Raw genomic sequence first — 20,709 nt, forward strand, 5'->3', positions numbered from 1 at the left:
CTCCTAGATGTCATCTAACGCAGGGGAGATAAGCTCCTCTGACACTTGCCGTTTCAATAAAACTTGTTTCTCTCTGTGTCTGACGGATCATTTTGTCTTAATATCTTTTTTTCAAATCCTAGTAGAAGTTACGGCGTCAATTATGAAGAGTTATCCTTAATGAATCCCAATATTAGACTATATAAGAAGTAAATCATGCTGCTTAAACTTTCAAAAAAAAAAATCTTATAACTGGAGGACATAATCTTAAAAATTATTAGTGGTTGATGTGTCTATTAAATTGATTTGATTCGCATGCGCATTTCTCTAAAGCACTGCATATATTCCCCTCCGAGTGTCCCAGCACAGAAGGCCCAAATAGTTTACGGAGCGCGCGGTATCAGTTCACCGGATTCTTGCGCGTGCTACGAGGCGCGCAGTCAGCTGCTGCATTTCCCATTCTTTTCTTCGTTGTTTATGTCGTAATTGTAATACTACTGTAGCCTGGTTAGCAAGACAAGGGGTCTAGAAACAAGGTTCCTGCGGCCTACGTCGATCACATTCCCTCCGTCCATTATATTTTCCCTCCAAATGCTATGCAAATGCATTAAGATATTTAAATGACCAAGAAATACAACAACTACTAACGTTTTGGTATCAAAGAAGAAAGCGAGTGTAGGTATCATTCATCGTCATCGTCATCGTCCTCAGACCCGGCCATCATACCGGACATTACAGGTGAGGCTCCCTGCGTTGCGGACAGGGCCAGGTCGTGACGTCGTCTACGCGAGAGGTCGCTGGCGAATGAAAATTGCGACCACTGACCACGTCAGAAGAATTACAGTCGACGATTTGGTATCCGCACGGATTCGTAATTGTTTGTACTGCAGCGCACGTAGCGCGGTCGTTCAGTTAGACGTTCAGTAATTGTACGTGACGCAATGAGCGGGCGTAAGCTTGAGGCATGGTGTGATGCGGTGGTGCAGTGATTAGGGTGCTCGGCTGCTGACCCTAAAGTCGCGAGTTAGATCCCGGTCTCGGAGGTCGCATTTCGATGGAAGCGAAGTGCTAAGAGGCCCACGTACTGTGCGACGTCAGTGCACGGTAGAGATCACGAGATGGTCGAAAATCCCGGAGCTCACCACTACGACGTGCCTCGAAATCATATTGTGGTTTGGGCACGTAAAACCCCAGAATATAAGCTTGGGGCATGCTTTCGTTTCCCTTGTTAATGGCACCTGGTGTGACCCGCATCGCTTAAAGGCAGTTTTAGAATAGCGACGCATGCGCAGTGGCGACAAACGCTAACGCAGAGCTTTGCGTACCCTATTCTAAAGCTCCCTAAAGATTCGAACGGCAGTCTCGTCGTCACGTTTTGCTCTTTAGCTATGATCGCAGCATCGTCGTGACTGATGAAGCAATGACCGATAGACGCGCATGCTCCGCGAGTGCGATGTATGCATGGCGATCGTGTATATATATATACTGGCTTGATCAGTGACCTGTTGACTTGCTCATTGGCCATAATTTTCACGTGCAACACGCTACACCTTACCAGACCAGCTTTCTTCGAGTTCTTGACTGTATACGGTATCTTATTGCATGCATGGCAGAGGAAACCATGTTGCGAGAAATAACGCAAACATAAGTCACAAGGTAAACATAAGGCATAAGGCGTCCCCCCGTCGTCTCTCATCAGTTTGTCTTTCTTTAGCGCTAAAATGAAGATGTGGTCAAGATATGTCACGTGACACTGGTGTAGGAGACGGCCACATAGACTGATTTTTAATGCAGAGAACGTCTCGTTTTTTCGAGAAATGTCCAAAAGGTATTTTGACTGCAATAACTGAAGCTGCGAAATACTGGTTTCCGTATTCAGTATGGAAACCATCACCTGATTATTTCCGCAAAAAAAAAGTGTTATCGTTCTGTAGTGTCCGTTAGGGTTAGGCTTGGAATGTTTGCTACATATGAGCTATACAGTTAAGCAGCGCCGTTCTACAGAATATGCATGGTTCTTTGCGAAAATAGGCGAATTAAGAGACCTAATATACGACAGCGGAACGAAACGTCTGACTGGGCAATAGTGAAGAGAATCATTGTCTTCCTAACAATGAACTGGTTAGGAAGGTTTCCCGAACTATATGAGAGATGTAATCTTTTTCTAACTATATGTGTTGTCTAGTATTTTTAAATATTTCGCAGGACCTGTTTCTTTTCACTCATAACCTGAATGATAAACAGACAGTCAAACCGAAGTAGAGCGAATTGCTTCGCATCTTTGCTTCCGTAATCCACATGTCGTACGGTTGCGAAATGGTGCTCAATGTGAAGCCTCCCCTGCGGAGCCACGTTTACCACATACGTCTATTGTTGCCCGTCAAAACGAGTGTGCCGTTTGCAAAAACGACAAGCCTGCGCGCAACGCGCAGCACAGTCACAGCGAAAACTGGAATGGCGGCCTTTCTAGAGCCCGTTCTGAACTCTCTTGGGGCAACCAATATAGGTACACCTGCAAGGTATCCACTCTATGCCACAAATCTTAATTTTTGTGAAGTAGGGAAGCACTCACTATGCCATTATTCGTCATTCTGCAAATAAGCGAGGTACCCGCTGCACATCTTTAAGGCATTACGTGCACTTTGTTGATGCTGTGGCTGAATATTAACAGTTATGGCTGATCACTTTGTAGTAAGTGCGAAGCTTTAAACCACACATTCGTTGCACAATTTGCATTGTGTGACCGGCTGGTTGTTATTTTAATCTTCTACCACGCTATAGTACATATGTTAATGCGATACCTTGGCAGATATGAGACCTGTGTAGGGTCCTTTTGCAAAGAAGTTTCAAGCACCTGCGTGGATCTGTGGTAGAATACTCGACTGCCATGTAGAGTGCCCGGTTGCAAATCACTTCCGGCCATTGATATTTTTTTTTTCTCGTTTCGTTTTCTCTCACTTTGCGCGATAGCGGTTACGGACACCGGCGGCGGACAAATACGCCACTGTTTTGACCTCATAACAGCTTTACTGTAAAACTCGGCCGCATAGGCAGACGTGTCCGTAACACTTCGGGTTCTTGTCCTCATGATGTAGCATGCGTATTTTTTATGCTGCAGGTTTCTCTAGCCACCGGATCTTTCGTGTCTAGGGTAACCTCGAGCACACACTCAACATGGGTAAGTTGATGTCCAGCGTGACCGATATACACGTAACAGAGCAAGCGACTGAGAGTGTCAAACTAATTTTATGAGTGCGCCTGTGCTTTCCTTAGCGTTGCGTAATGTGGATGTGACTTCTTCTCCTTGCAGAGTCGCAAATGTCAGCGATGTCGTCGATCGGAAGCAGCCAAAGCCGTGAGTTAATATTCGCGATATTATTCCCGTCTCACTATGAATGTGAGCCGCAGTCTTTTATTAGCTCGATCGCGAAATTGCAGCTTGCCAAGCTCTGCGCATGCAGGTAACGATGCGCAAGATGGGCTCCGAAGTCTCTGCCACGGAGGAAAGAAAAACAAAGAGGAAGCATTGCGTAATGCACTTAAAGCCTAATGCATCGGCCCAACACGTGATCGAAACGTCAGAGCGCGAGGTAGGATTTAGTACTCCCGGGTAAGTTCTGTTTTAGGGGCGAAGCTCCTTAAAGCGGCACCCGTTCGTCCCTCGTAGTGCGTAACCAGTCTTAACGCTAGTACCAGATCTTGACCTCCAAGGTGGTGCCGGTGGGAGATTTCTCCTGTGCGTTGTTGAACAATAAAAAATTCGCAGCGAGCGCGTTAACTAAAAGCCGAATTCTTCTGTCTCTCATTCCCCATTAGCAGCCATTGGCATGTTCCAGTAGGAAACGTTAGTAGAAGTAGAAGTGTAAGTGTTAGCTAAAAGCCGACTTCTTCTGTCTCTCATTCCCATTAGCAGCCATTGTTTACCTCCAAGGTAGTGCCTGCTGAGATTTCTCCTGTGCGTGATTAAACAATAAAATTTTCGTTCAAAAAGCCGTTCATTGATGAAATAAACCAATGAAAGACGCCAGATGTTTTCTAAAAGCAAAACGAAAAGACGCCAGATGTTTCTAAAGCAAAACGAAAAGACGCCAGCTGCTTAACGAAAGACGCCAGATGTCTTCTAAAGCAATGGTTTTCTAAACAATGAAAATTCACAGCGTACATGTAAAATTAAAGTGAGCTGCAAGTCGTCATAACTCTCATCGAACCTTTAGTATAAACGCGCCCGATCTCACGTCGGTGATGATGTACTGGGCAGAATTCACGGAAGATTCACGGTTTACCGATGAACCTCCGCAGCTTCGCCCACTCATCATCATTCACTCCGTGGATATGCTGTGATTTTTTGAACCTCCTCCCGTGAGCCGGCCGATCACCGCCGCACAAGACGCTTCGATTAAAAACTACCGGACACCAAGCCCTAAAGTCTCGGCAAATATAGTTTGTTACGCGACCTTCAGACAAAACGACAAATGTTGAGCCGACACTGCTACCTTCACGGAGCGTTCGCTCGCCAATTGAGGCTGGCTGCGTGACGCAATGCACCCTCCTGAGCTTTAATTTCTTTCTCGATGACCTCTGCAGTGTTGTGCCTTCTCTTCCTGTGGCATTGCTGTGACATCGCTCGAGAGATTACATGTCCGGAAGAACGAAACTAGTTCCATGATTGCATTCAGGACGAAAAATTTGAGTCCGGACGCGTGGGATGTTTAGTCATAGATTCAGTGTTCCCCTCTGTATAGACAGCGCTGCTGAACAAACATATGCTCGTGCGATGCAATGCCTATCAAGCAATGGCGTAGCCAGAAATATTTTTTTCTTTTTGGTAGGGTATGCCTCTGCCATCTCACGTTTCGTCTGAAATTAAAACGATAGTTTTAAAATCATACGCGTCTCATACTTCTACTACAATTACTGAACAACATATCGAGTTTTCATATATGGCATTGCGTTCATGTTTTCATTCTAAATGGAAGTTGCCGAAGCAATTAGCAGGAAATTTTTCAGCGCCTCCACGCAACCTGCCGCCGATTGTTTTAAGCGTGGTCTAAATCCACTCTTGAGAAGCGACCGGTGCTAATGTTGTGTAAGCCAGTGCTGGGCAGTATCGAAGATACATGTATCTCAGATACTATCTTAGATACTCTATGAGTATCTTGTATCTGTATCGCGATACTTCTCGAAAGACGAGTATCTGTATCTGTATTTCCGATACATTCGATAATGTATCGTGTATCTTAAGATACAAGATACTTCTATCGCAACACAACCGTGCGAACAATAATCGCTGGCCAAGCTCCACTTCTCAAGCTGGTACTGGTGCCACTAAGCCATCTGAATAAGTCTTAGGGCGGTGACGCAATTTTATTTTCCCGCCAGAGTACCCCAGTGAGGGCAGAAGATGAGGAAGACAAGCGCGCGGACGTCTACGCCCAGCCCACGTACCTTTTGTTTGCTCGATTGCTTTTTAGTTGCGCCAATATGCCGCGACACTTGCTCTTAGCCACTGTCCTGCGCCGCGTCTGTTGCGCAAATTCTGATGTTGCTACAGTGTCGTTATTGAAGATTCTCTTGCGTCTTGCTCCGTAACGAAATGTGATGCGTGCAAGAATGGGGTTCCTTTGCGTCGCGTGGATTTTAGATATCAGCGATTTGAAGGATCTCGTGGATGTAAGTTTGACTTGCATGCCATGAATTAACTTATATGCAAATAAGAATCTAACAACGTTAGCACCACTGCTACTGATGCTAGATCTAAAAGTGCAAGCGTTTACCTAGCAGAAACTATCTTGGCGTACCGCAGTTTTCACTTCTTCGCACATTTATTCAAAGAATTTATGAAATCATAATTTGATTTCAGACAAATTTGATGCAAAATGACAGCTTTGACAAAAGACAAAATTGATGCAAAATGACAGCTAAGAAAGCACTTGTGCTTTCTTAGCTGTCATTTTGCATCCCTTACATTACCTAAGTCTGCACTGTTTTTCCGGTCTGGTACTGCAGTGACGTCACTGCAGTATGTCTTTTGCAACGCGCACCCAAAATAAGATCTCTGCTTTATTCTTCGGTCTACTTTATTTCCACTACTGTTTACACATTTACACGTTGCCAAGGCGATTTTGAAAACAAATATATAATTATGTGGGCGTACCTTGAGTAAACAGTACAAAACATTCTGCTTACCGCTTAGGAAAATAGCGATATTGAGTTTGCATTGTAATAATGGAAATCATTAGGAGCCATCTTAAAGATGTTAGGAAGGGGATTCGAGAAACTTTGTTTCGCTGAATGCTCTGTTTTGCTCATGAGGGTCCCAACGAGCCGTTTCAGGCAATTTTCCATAAGCACTGAATTTTCCCTTGTCTCAACAGGTAAGTTGACGATACTTGATGCTTAATTGTCATAACTATTAAGGGCGCCGTCTGTATTGTGTTTCTGTACTCATTCAATGTGAATGTTTGATAAACAACCACCTTTCTATTTTACTTATATTTGTTTTCCTGTATCAGGCTTTCTTAAATATTTTTCGCATTACTAATCGCCACGTAATGGGAGCTATAAGTGGAAATAGCGCGAATAGCGGCGGTGTCCTGCGACGCTTTATGGCACTATACAATACGTCTGAGACGTTTCTGTGTTGCACATGTTCTCTCGTTGAACAATAATTGCTAAAAAGATTGCACATTAGTGAGCATATCAACAAGGAATCCTTTACGCCAGCAGATAAGTAGAATATGACAATTCGTTGCAGTTTTACGTCATGTACGTATACACCAGGGGTCTCAAACTGAGCTTATAGCCAGCGGGCCGCAGTCGCGAAATTTAGTTGCAAGGGCCGGGACAGTGAAGATGGTGGGAGAGAGTTTGAACAAAATGACGTCTGAAAGGAAGCCTTTCCCATATCTCATATATAGGTCATTTCTGAAGGGGATTTGGAGTCAGCATTCGAGAAACATCGATAGCGATGTACAGAATGACTGATATCTGGACGCGGATTCTAAAATATAAAGTTTTTGTTCCACGGTTATGTTTTAGCACATGGTGACCACATGTTCCTCACGAAAGGAATGCTTGAGACCAGTCATGTCTGTGCAGCTCACGAACATACTTATTTAGAAAATAAAAACAAATGAGACGAAGACGGTCATGTGTGCGGGCCGGGCCGCTAGCGAAATGGCTCAAACCCCTAGTATACACCATGCGCCCCCCCCCCCCAACAAAAAAGAAAAAAAAATGTCGCTACCAGCGTTGTTGCTGCTGTACACCTGTCCGGATACACGGTATTGTGCAAGTTGCCTTTTACGGACATGGTAAAATTCCACACCGGTATTTGCGCCGTCGTGAGAAGGCTTCTTATTGAAGTTATTGTGATTATATGGCAACTTGCTGGATGGTCGGCAAGCTGTGCAAAGCAAGTACCGCTGTCAGCGAAGTGTACAAAGAGTTGCCCTGGGAAGAAGCTAAACAAACCCCAATAAGTTATCCTGGAAGGAAACTAATGTACTTTGAACAAGAAGGGCAAAACGTTTGAGATACTAACATACATTTCATTCAAGTGAAACAAAATAGGTCACAGTTAAGAAATTTTGAAGTAGACATTTTCATGCATAGGTGTTTGCTGCTACATTATATGGATCTATAATCACAAATTTGAGAATGTATCGAAGTATCTTAAGATACAATTGCCAAGTATCGTATCGGATACAATTTTTGCGGCAGTATCTTGTATCTGTATCTCCAATACTTCTTGCCTCAGTATCTTGTATCGTATCGCGATACAATTTCAAAGTATCTTTGCCCAGCCCTGGTGTAAGCCTTGTCTCCAACTCCTCACATTCCTTGTTTTATCACCACTGCTCAATTTGTCGTATTTCTGTGAATATCTGTCTTGTTTTGCGCACTGGTTCGCACTCGTTTCATTTCTCCTTCCAACGTTTCATGAGAGCAGATCAGACATCACTGGTGGTAACGACGAAATTTCGATGTACACATATATAGACCGTATCGATGTTGTGCTCGTAGAGATTACGTAATACGTGTCCCATTTCGTTACGCTTAAGTACATCTTTCGCTTTCAGAGGTTTCGACAACGGGTAAGTATACATCCCCACACTGTTTCTGTTTAACTCCCTAAAGTCTTCATCGATGAATGTACGATAAGGACGATCACACACCATTACGTGGCCTTGTTTCTTTATTAAAAGAACGAAAACAAGTACCAGTTGACGACACGTTGCCGTGGTCACTTGCGACCGGTTTCCGAGTTATTTCGTCTCTGGAACTTCCGAGACATCCAGTGACGTTCGTGCGTGGTGCGCGAAACGTAGCGCCGCGTTCACCCCTCGTCACTCAAAAATCCATAGTTGCTGAGATGCCCGCCATTAATGATCAGCTCGTCGTCCGGAAAGCACTGGTTGTCGAGACATTTCCCAAAGATCATTACCCAGGCGCTTGGGAGCCACCAGTAGCTGAGATGTTACCCTGTTGATCCTCACCACGGAATACGGAAATCACTAGTTGCCGGGACGTCTCCCGCTGATCATTACCAAGTCATTCGGAAACCACTAGCGGCTGAAATTGCGTCCATTAAATGCCCCCTTGTCATCCGGAAACATCCCAACGTTCCCGATCAGTGGCATAAGCAGGGGGTGGTACACCGGGCCCGTGCCCCCCCCCCCCCCCCGTTTTTTTTTCTGCCATATGGCATACAGAGCACAAAATGAAACTCGACCACGTCTGCCTGCCCGGCCCCTACTTCAGATTAAGGAGGTCCCCCCCCCCCCCCCCCCCCGATTGACGATTAGCAACTCATTTGGAAATGACTAGCGGCTGAGACGTCCCCTATATTGAGAATCACCTCGTCATCCGGAAACCACTGGTCACCCAGATGTTCCAAATTGATGATTAGCAAGTCGTTTGGAAACTACTGGTGTCTGAGATGTCCCCTGCTGAAAATGACCAGGTCATCCAGGAACCACTAAGTTGCCAACACGTTTCCCACCGAGCATTACCAAGTCAGATGGAAACCACAAAAAAATGAGATGTTCCCAACTGAAAATCACCTCGTCGTCCGGAAACCACTAGTCGCCGAGACGTTCCCCATTGATTATTACCATGTCGTTATGAACTTAAACTGAGGACGATGCAGCGAGCCAAGGAAAGGAAAATGATAGATGCAACCTTAGAGGAGTCATGCAAGTCTTTTTCAGCATGCTCAGAAAACACTGCCGATTGGTAGTCGAGGCTCCTGAGAACACACGAGCCAAACAGGACAGCGAAGCACGCAGCGTAGAACTTGCAATTAATTCGCAAAGTCGGCTAGAAATCGCTTCTTCTTGTGCCCGTCTTCGTGCACTTACCGGTTTCATAATGTCACTGTACCAACAAGCTCGGACCCAGCACCTGATAAAAATCGCTGTTCTCTCGACAAATGATGCCTTGAACCCAAATGACCGCACCATAAACTCATTCTACCGCTATTGGTTGATTTGAGCATCGTGAGCTGAATAGTTACCGCGGCCGCTACGGGATGCCACCACGTGTCCACGCGCTCGTTCGGGATCACATTGAAGATAACTCGCGCGTTCGAGGAAAGAAAAAAAGAAGAAAAGAAAGTGCTTAAAGTCACCGCGTGCGCTGACGAACGGCCGCATCTTCTTGCCTCCTTGTCATCTCTCCCTGCGTATCTTTCAGCGCACTCACTGGTACGAAAAGAGAGAGAAAGCGCGTGCGGCGAATCTATGTAACTCCGCTCGTACATGACGGGTTCTAAAGATTTTTGCGGCACTGTATTCGTGAGGCAACAAAGCCTTTTAATGAAGCCATTCGATGACTATTTCAAAAAGTGTTGGTGGGATAAGAAGAAAAATGAGGAGTGGGCGTGGGCAGGGCACGTACGTAGCGCGAAGGCCCGATAACCGCTGATCATTAAGATTAGCAGACTGGACGCCAAGAGAAGGCATGTGCGCGATTAGGGAGGCAGAATATTAGGTAGAAAGATGAGGTTAGGAAGTTTGTGGGGATGACGTGACCGCAGCAAGCACAGGACCGGGTTGACTGGCGATACAGAGGAGAGGCTTTTGCACTGCAGTGGGCGTAGTAAGGCTAGTGATGATGACGCTGATGATGATGCCGTTTTGAAAGCATTATTAGCCGAGATCACAATAAGACTGCATTTATTTTCCAACATGCTTACTGGGGAACCTCCAGGCGCAAAGCTGCGACTTGTAGCTTGAATGTGCCTGAAGGCCCTCACGGGGTAACCACTACACAAATCTCTATAGGTCATCACCTCACCTGAAGGAGTACTGACACGATTTCGAGGTGCCCCAAAAGGGACATTTTTTCGTTTCCATTGTGCGCGCTATCAACGCTCTCCACACACCGGAGCCAGACAACACGTAGAAAATATTTTACTTTGATTTTAAATTTTTCGTCGTCCAGCATCTGCAAGCCAGCCCAACCGCAATGGAAATTATCACGACAAGTCAACACAGTTCTCTGGGTTTGCGAAGTCTGGTTCCTGCATGCTGCCTAAATCGCAGAAATCACTGTCAGAGTCTCTAGACGACAATTCACTCGTCGTTGTTTACGTGAACCATGTGCGACTGGCAGCAAACTGACAGCTGTTGCTTGCATGTCGCGAGTTGCAGTCTTCCCGTGACGTCACACTTGTGTTGACACGTCACTGCGAAGCCACCCCCTCGATACCGAAATTGCTGTTTTAAGGTAGCGGTATCAAAAATATAATAAATGCATTCCCAAGCACTACGGCACTCTTTCTAGGGTTATCGACACCAGTGCTTTTATTTAGAGTAACAACCCGAAAATATTTAAAATTCGTGTCAATACTCCTTTAAAGGGACACTAAAGAGCAAAGCGATTTTTCTCATATTAGTAAAGTAATCTTTCACGATACCAAAAACGCCACGATTGCTGCGAGAAGATGCTTAGTAAGCGAGAAAACGCGCAAGAACAAAGTGTGGCTGGCGACGCCACCTAGAAGTTTCCGCACCATTCGCCGTGACGTCACATGTTTTGATGGCACCTACAAGGAACTACGTAGTTCCTAATCGATAAAAATGAAACACATTGTCCTCTGAGAGGGCCATAGACTTAACATATCAAGTTTGGGGTAATTTTATTGAGCCAATGTGCCAAAATACGGTAAATACACTTTTAAATCCGTGACGTCACGCGGGGAGATTTCGGCGTGAAATTTAAAAATGAAATTTTGAACTTGATTTTCTCCTCTATTAATAAACCTATGATGGCGAAATTAACGACATTAGAGTTCTCAGAGCACAATTTATCGATCTAAACCGATTCATTGTTTCTCTTTTAGTGCCCCTTTAAGGAAACTAGCAGTTGCCTAGGTGTTCCCACTGATCAATTCTGGTTGCATTAGTGTGCTCAAGATTTCATTTGTCACTTGACTCTGCTGCTTCCTTGACGTTACCATGTGGATCACCAAGCTAGGAAAGCGGTAAAGAGACACGCTGTGAATGTTACGATGCATTGTGACGACTTTAACGGATGACATCATGTAAGTGCACCAACATTTAACGAAGCTGTCCCTGCTTGCTTTACAGGGATGAGTAAGTAGAGCTCCATACACCAATGGCTTTCGAAAAGCCTCTCTAGTTGGAAACACCTGAAAAAATAAGTCACAAATTATTGACTCATGGTGACATTACCTTTACGTCTTGTAATGTATCTAATCTAAACATACGTTCCAAAGTGGACACTCGCAACGCACGCGACGGTTTGACTCCTCTTCTGTTGTACATACCGTACAGAGCCTGTGCAATGAGAGCACTTCTTTTAGGAGCTGGCTCGCCAGGTAAGCTGAGGCAAAGTCCCGCGTCAACTCGCAAGACGCTCATTAAGGCTGCTTTTTCCTGTACCCCCACAATTTTTTTTATCCCGCCTTTCCCCCTACATTCACCGCAGCCCTCCAAGGGCACAAATGTGAATAAAGGCGTGTTAATAACAACAACGCGCCGTAAGCGTAACCTTAGTTCCAGAGGCGACCGCTACGGGCGCAGCTCGCGCGAAAGAGAAGTCTTCTTCCTCTTGTTCTTCGAGCGCCTTGATGATGATATTAACGCAGGTAAAACCAACGTTTATAGTTCTAGAAACGTTGGGTAAAACCTCATATACCATAGCCAACTAGCATGCGCACGCTCGCGCGATAGAGAAGTCTACTTCTTCTTGTTCTTCGAGCGCCTTGATGATGATATTGACGCAGGCAAAACCACATAAAAATACCGATGTGGACTTTATACGGAACATGACGGTGACGGCGACGCCGATAGCAAAATGTCGTCGTGAGTGTCCATACAACTGCTATCGCAATAAAAAAAAAGGAAAGCTGCTAGTTGCTCCTTCTTAAAGCTATTAACAAGTGCTTGAAGTTTGCCGATTTGAACTAGTACGTGTCGTTAAATACTCTCGTTGTAATTTCTAATGCTAAGTTCATGTCATATCACGCTATATCACGTACGTCGGGAAATGGCCGGCACGCCATGTCTGCCGAGATGACGGCACCCAAGCAGACGCACCATCCGGGATGTGCCGCCATTTTGGGCTGTCAATGCTGCCGTTTTGTATTTAACTAAGCAAAAAACCACCACAGTGAAGCCATCCGCCGTGGTGCTCCAGTGGTTATAGTGCTTGTCTGCTAACCCGAAGGTCGCGGAATCGAATCCCGATCGCGTGACCGCATTTAGGTGGAGGCGAAATGCTAGAGGCCAGTGAGCTTAGATTTAGGTGCACGTTAAAGAACCCCAGGTGGTATACATTTTCCGGAACCCTTCACTACGCCGTCTTTGCTAATCATAATCATGGTTTTGGGGCGTAAAAGCCCAACAATTATTATTACAGTGGAGTCACACACATATAGACCCGATCGCTCGCAGATACACTCTAAGAAAAAAAAAGAGTATGCGTGACTCTTTTCGGAGAGTTCTGACTTGCCACGTATAGGACTCTCTTTAAATAGTCACGGTGACTCTCTTGGTGGGTCAGGGTCGGCTCGCTCTAGGAGAGTCCCCTGACCCTCTAGGAAGAGTGGAAAGACTCTCATCCGGAGGATCACGTTACCACTTATAGGGAGTCAGACGACTCTTGCCGGTAACGCTCCTAGGGGGGTCAAGGGACCCACACCGAAGCATCAAGCGACTCCACAAGTATTTTAAGCTACTCATTTGATCCTTGCTAGTGGAACAGTGGAGTATTCATTTTAAGCAAGTCCAATAATACTTGCCGCTCAGCCCAGCGACTGTAAAAAAAGAATAGTTCAGTTTTAGCATTATTTTAATAAAACTCGTCAAAACAACACATATTTTCCAGCAAAGTTATATAGAAAGCGCGAAAAGATGGTCTGCGATTTCCAATTAAGAAGTTTGGGTATTCCTCATTTACATGCTTCTATGAGTATAGCCAACTAAAATGTGCGACTGTGATGTGCACAGTGCCATGGTGCTAAATGAACAGCAGAAATCGCCATCATGTTTCCATATTTATTCCTTGTGATTACGAATAAATCAAAAAGTGGTGACGGCTTGAGGCATCAGACTTGTGGCTTGCTAGGTTGTCGCTCCTGTTCAGCGTGAGCACCATGAAAAACGGTATCTGAAAAGCAGAACGTGATATTATGACGAGAAAATGAAACTGCAGTAAGGTTTGCAAAACCTACACAATAAGTGGTTCACAGAGACATAATAAAGGCTAACAACAAAACAACAAAGCACATCCTCCGGCAGCCAGGGGTATGCCGTGAGCGGTTATTGACCGCATGTTTCACAAACGTAACCCATCCTTAAATACTCAGATAAACAGATGCGAGTACTAGGGCCCGAACGGCACCCAGCGCGTGCGTACGCCGTCTACGTCGAGATCAGACATGTCATATGCTAGAATTAGCGCACATAACTCCCACAATTACGTACACTCACTCGATTCTGTTATAGCGCCCAACGTCATCGCTGTATGCAAACCACGAAAACAGCAAACGGAAACGAGGGAAAATAGTACACGCCGGCGGCCGCAACAACGCGCACCGTCGAAAATCTAGTGCTTTTTTCACTTTACCGGCGAGGCGTGTCCAACTTGAATGACTACCGCGTACGCTCTGGAAGCCACCGTACTATATCTGCACCTCAAACTACCGTCTTTAAGCCAACAAAAACCATTACATATAGTGCGTCTGAGCGTTCTGTACACAGGCTTTTTTTTTTTTTTTTTTCCACGTTCCCACGCGTGGAAAGCGCGCTGCACGCTCAAGGTCGATGGAAATGTTATTATGAAGTAGACTAAAGTGCATCTCAAAACGACATCTTGCACCTTCAGTAGTGCAAACACGACGTGCGATCAGCAAGAAATGACCCTCGATAATTGTTTGCATCGCTCGCTTTATGGGAGCTAGTACAGCAACGCGCATAACGGTGGCAGCTCGTTCACTGACAGCTTTAGTTGGGCATCCGCAACAGCCCCGCGGACACGGGCTACTGTGGAAATGGCTGGCAGATTCCGCAGAGCTGCTGCAGACGCCCAGCTAAAGCTGTATAATTAGTACCTACGAAAGCAGTACACTCACCGTTAACTGGCGCCCGTTGTCGGTGCCCGCAGCTCCATGAATATTCCGCCCTCCATGCGTCACTTCGTGCACGGCTCGAGCCGGCGTCAACACCACCGAAGACACGCAACCTACGCTACCACGCAACGCATTCCAATAGACCAGGAGACTGAGACTGACTGAGACGACTGAGAGAGGAGAGCGGCGCGCCACCCCGGCGCCAACCCCGTTACGTTGCCGAGCAAGGCGCCACAACGGCGCCAAAGGGCGAGCGCGCGATATGTATGGCATATACAGCGGCTCTTCCGTATACCGAAGCCAATCGAAACGCGCTTCAGGAGGGTCCAGTGATGCCTTCCCAAATGCGAACTCTTTTTCTCTGCCTGTACCTTCCAAAAGGGGTCAGATGGACACCCGAAGAGAGTCACGGTTCCATGACCCTCTTTTGACTCTCTTTTTTCTTAGAGTGTACTTTCATAAAGTGGACGTGTAGCACACGGAGTTGAATTGGCCGGCTGCGTTCTGCGTAGCTCCTGATCAAAAAAAAAAAAGAAATGTCAACTCGGTTCTTATATTGCGTGGTTTAATCTCCTGTTTGTGGCATGAGAAATGAATATCAACTGTCTCGGCATCGTTGATAACGTTTATGCTGTTTCGCTTCATTTCCAGGCGCACAACCCGAGTAAGTTAATCATCCCTGATAAAGACGCTTCCCTGATAAAGATGATTAGGTGGGTAGATAAGATTAAGAAGTTTGTAGGTATAACGTGGCAGCAGAAAGCACAGGACCGGGTTGATTGGCGGAACATGGGAGAGGCCTTTGCCCTGCAGTGGGCGTAGACAGGCTGCTGCTGCTGCTGCTGCTGATGATGATGATAAAGATGCAGCGTTCATCGTAGGTGTGATCGATCGCGTGGACGCATTCAGCGCCGTGAGATTACGCCACATTCAAAATACTGCCTAATAATGCGAAAGCTGACTCTTACGCTCACAACCCGTGCGAATTAGACAGCTTTGGTTTATCGTTAGCCTGATAGCGGGAGTTAAGGGAATAGCGTTACCGTTTCGCAAACGTTCGTTGCGGAGAACGAGTTTTAGTATGCGCGGGATAGCGTTTGCGTGCGCAAGTTGTGACGGCGGCGTCCCCTAGCGGAGGATGAACGTGTTTAGAAATAAGGTGAGAAGAAAAAAATAGAGCTGAAAAGGCTCGCCTCTGTCGTCCAATGCAGAAACATCCCAACTTTTCACTAATAGTAAAAATTAGATACGAACTATGTACCTGTACGGTGAAAATTTTTATATGTTGCAGAAATGTTTACAACGGTTATCTTGTTAGGCATAAGAAACGCTTGAAATGGGAAGCGATCTCGAAAAATCCGCTAAGTTAGCCATAATACTCTGTCGGATCTTCCTGAAGGTAAGCGAAGCCATTCAGCACAGTCATTTGCTACGAACGAAGTGAATACTTCAACAGCACAGCCAAAATTTGTTGGAAGCGGGCGTCCGAACACGCCGTCATGTTTTACGTACCTTACACGTAACCCACACAAACACGGTAACCCTAATTCTGAAAAATAGCCGGAGTACGGTAAACGCTATAGGTTGTTTAGCGTACTGCGCATGCGCAATTTGATCCCGCTATTACTCTAAGCCCGCTGCATTAAAACTGTGTGAGAGACAGTTTTAGAATAGCGCACGCGAGGTTAGCGTTCCGAGGGTACGATACGCTATTTCCGAAACTCAACGTGGATACCCAAGAGGATGGCGTACAACGCATGCGCAGTGGCAACGAACGTTAACGCAATGCTTTGCGCACCCTATTATAAAGAACTAGTCTGTCCGGTATTATTCCGCTATAGAGAACCCAAGCTCAAGTTTGGGAGCGACGCTCGTGCGGCCGAGCTATGCGTCACTGTGCGTCACTGGGGGCAGACGCTGCCCGCGAAGGCGGTTTGTCGCCGGATTTGGCAGCGGCGGTGGCAAGGACACGTGCGCGCATGCTCTCCTCATTCGGCCCGAGCACAGCTAGTCAACAGCATAGTTACATTGTGACGCACCACATGTTCAATTCGAGAGTTCTGCGCGTGCGCGGAAGCGGGGGCGGCAGTGTTGTGGCCCGTGGACATTCCCAGTTGCAATAAGAGCAGTGGCGCCGCTCGACGTTGCTTTGGAAGCCTATACGCAAAGCATTTTGCGTTTAACGGAATCCCGGGCGTGAACGGCGCATGCGTGCACACGCCCGATACGCCTAAAAACGCCCGAAAAACATGGCCGCACCGCCGAAAGCGGTTCCCGTCTATCTCGAATCTATTGCCACGCCCACTTCTTGTCTTGTTTTGATGTATTCGGGTTTGACCGGCAGGGACGGTTATCAACGCTCGACGCTGTCCGCGAAGTAGTGTTCTAGAAGCGTCGCGATCGTAGTAGATCGGTTTGTTAAGATTGCGCCCCGCACGCGAATGTTCCAGTTTTGTCTAGAGATAACGCCGCCACCAGCGATATTGCTGGAAAGTTCGATAGCGCCTGTATAAAAGCCGACGCGCTTGATCGCTTGTCAGTTGATCGACGGACGACGCCCTGTTCGCCGCTATCATTGTACAGCGTGCATTGCTGTAGTTCTAGTTCTCATTTTCCGGCCACAAGTTCGGCCAAATAAACAGTTTCATCCTACAAACGCCGACTGCTGTGTTCGTCGACGTCACGACCACGTGACATCTGGTGGAGGTGCTGCTTCTTCCATGATCCGGACGCCCCCGCGAAGCGCTGACCCAAGCCCAAGCCGCGAGGAGGACGACGGCAAAGAAAACCCGGATCGTCGAACAAGCCGCAGGCAGAAGGGACTGCAGCCAGAGTACGGGCTCCTTCCCGAAAACACCAGGCAGCCCCAGGTCCCAACACCGACCGCAGCGACGATGACCGACCCCGTGCAGCCTGCGCCGATACTTCTCCGGCAGCCCAAGGAGCCGCCAACTTTCCGCGGGTCGTCATTCGAAGACCCGGAAACCTGGCTCGAGACCTTCGAAAGGGTCTCAGCGTTCAACAACTGGGACTCCGAGGACAAGCTGCGCCACGTCTACTTTTACCTGGAAGATGCAGCAAGGACCTGGTTCGAGAATCGGGAGTCCACTCTTCGAACCTGGGACGCCTTTCGCAGCGCTTTCCTGGAGACGTTCACAAGCGTCGTCCGAAAGGAAAGGGCCGCAGCCTTGCTGGAGACACGGGTCCAACTTCCAAATGAAAGCGTGGCCATCTTTGCAGAGGAAATGACCCGGCTATTTCGCCACGCTGACCCTGCCATGCCCCAGGACAAGAAAGTCCGCTTCCTCATGCGAGGAGTAAAGGAACAGCTCTTCGCTGGACTTATGAGGAATCCGCCGAATACCGTCGAAGAATTTGTCTCCGAAGCAACAACAATCGAGAAAACGCTTGAGATGCGAACACGGCAATACAACCGCAGCTTCTCGACCACAAGCTACGCCGACGTTCAAGCACTAGGATCCACCGACCTGCGTGAGACGATTCGAGCAATCGTGCAAGAGGAGCTGCGAAAAATTCTACCTTCGTCGCAACCTCAAGTGGATTCCATCGCCGACGTCGTGCGCCAGGAGATCCAGCATTCACTCGGTGCGCCTCAGCTAGCAGAGCCGCAGCCGCAAGCTATGAGCTATGCTGCTGCAGCCCGCCGTCATGCTCCTCCTCCACGCCCACGCCAAGACGACACACCGCCGCAGTACCGTCGCCAGACGCCGCCAGCGACGCCCTACCGTCCACCTGTCGGCCAGACGCCGCCGCCGCCACCGACGCCCTACCGCCCACCTGTCGGCCAGCGCTACACCCCGCGCCGCGCCCGCAGCCAGGCGAACGGCCTCGCGACATCGACGACTACCTCACAAGCACACAGTGGCAAGAACGACGACCTTCCCGCTCACCGTCGCCCGGCCGCTACATGTCTCCGCACCGTCGGCAGTACAATGGCCCAAACCGGGGCCGGTCGCCTAGCCCGTATCCGGAAAACTAAGGGCAGCAACCGATGGAGGTGCGGTTGCTGAACGACGAAATGCTGAAGATCCTCCGCCGTCGACGACGACACCGCGACGAAGTTCCGAGCCCCCGCCGCACGCCGAACGACGTCGACGTCCCGAAGACGAAACTTTGCGACCGGAAGCAGACCTGACGACGCAACGCGGAAGCAGCGGTGCAAACCGACGTAGCCGTGACCCGACGCCGCGACGTAACCGCAACGCAAGACGGCGGACTAGCGACCTCGACGTCCTGATCGACGGCCACAACGTCACCGCTCTCGTCGATACTGGAGCCGACTATTCCGTCATCAGTGGGCCGTTCGCAGCAAAGTTGAAGAAAGTTAGGACTGCTTGGGAAAGCCCCGAGATCCGTACCGCTGGAGGCCATCTAATAACGCCGATTGGTGTCTGCACGGCGAGAGTCACTATCAACATCCGGACTTATCCTGCGAGCTTTGTAATCCTACAAAACTGCTCCAGGGATGTGATACTTGGAATGGACTTCCTAAGTGACCACGGCGCCGTCATCGACTTAAGAACCAAGTCGATAACCCTGTCGTCGGAGAAAGCGACACCACCGGATACGAACCCATGTCAACATGCCCTGAACGTGCTCAAAGATCAAGTCACCATTCCTCCTAGATCCAGCATCATAATTCCCGTCGGCACCGAAACGACTGAATGCATCGAAGGTGTCATCGAGAGCGATCAGCGTTTGCTGCTAGACCGTGACATTTGCGTCGCAAGAGGCATTGCTCAGCTGTATGAAGGGAAAGGAAGCGTGATGCTAACGAATTTCAGCCAGGAATACAGACACCTGAGCAGGGGCACGACGATTGCATACATCGAAGAAATCTTGGCCGTCAGCGATGCGTTTGCTTTTTAAGATTCTGACGAAGCTACGACGACGATCCCTGAGCCACCCTTCGACGTAAACCCAAGTCTTCCGCTCGCCAACAGCAACAGCTTGGACGCCTTCTGCAGGAATACAGAGACTGTTTCTCGTCGTCGTCGCGGGTCCGACAAACGCCCCTTGCTAAGCACCGCATCATAACAGAAGAAAATGCTCGACCACTCCATCAGAGTCCCTACCGGGTTTCGACGCGGGAACGGGAGGCCGTTAAGAAACAAGTCGATGAAATGCTACGCGACGACATCATCCAGCCGTCCAACAGCCCGTGGGCGTCTCCCGTGGTGTTAGTGAAGAAGAAGGATGGGACCCTACGTTTCTGCGTCGATTATCGTCGCCTGAACATAATCACAAAGAAGGACGTATACCCTCTCCCACGGATAGACGACACCCTGGATCGACTCCACAACGCGAATTACTTTTCGTCGATGGACCTCAAGACCGGCTACTGGCAAATTGAAGTCGACGAGAGAGACCGAGAAAAGACCGCCTTTATAACGCCGGACGGCCTGTTCGAGTTCAAGGTCATGCCCTTCGGTCTTTGCTCGGCACCTGCGACTTTCCAACGAGTCATGGATACTGTATTAGCTGGCTTGAAGTGGCAGACTTGCCTTGTTTACTTGGACGACGTCGTTGTGTATTCCTCGAACTTCGACGAACACCTCCAGCGACTTCAATCCGTACTTCAAGCAATCAAGAACTCCGGGCTCACCCTGAAGCCAGAAAAGTGCCGCTTCGCATACGAGGAGCTCTTGTTTCTGGGTCACGTGATCAGCAAGACTGGAGTGCTCCCAGACCCGCACAAAACAGCTGCCATCGCCGCTTTCCCGCCACCCACCGACAAGAAGGCCGTGCGCCGATTTCTCGGCTTGTGCGCCTATTACAGACGCTTTGTCAAAGACTTTTCACGGATCGCCGAGCCACTAACGCAGCTCACGAAGGCCGACGTCGAATTCAGGTGGCAAACAGCGCAAGTCGAAGCATTTCATGAACTGAAACGACGCCTGCAGACACCTCCGATACTTGCGCATTTCGACGAATACGCCGATACGGAGATTCACACCGATGCAGGCAGCATAGGACTCGGCGCCGTCCTTGTGCAGCGGGCGGGCGGACTGGAAAGGGTTATCAGTTATGCTAGCCGGTCGCTGTCTAAAGCAGAGGTCAACTATTCCACAACAGAAAAGGAGTGCCTCGCCATCATCTGGGCTACGTCA

This window comes from Rhipicephalus sanguineus, chromosome 11 (genome assembly GCF_013339695.2).
Source record: "Rhipicephalus sanguineus isolate Rsan-2018 chromosome 11, BIME_Rsan_1.4, whole genome shotgun sequence".
Classification (NCBI taxonomy): domain Eukaryota; kingdom Metazoa; phylum Arthropoda; class Arachnida; order Ixodida; family Ixodidae; genus Rhipicephalus; species Rhipicephalus sanguineus.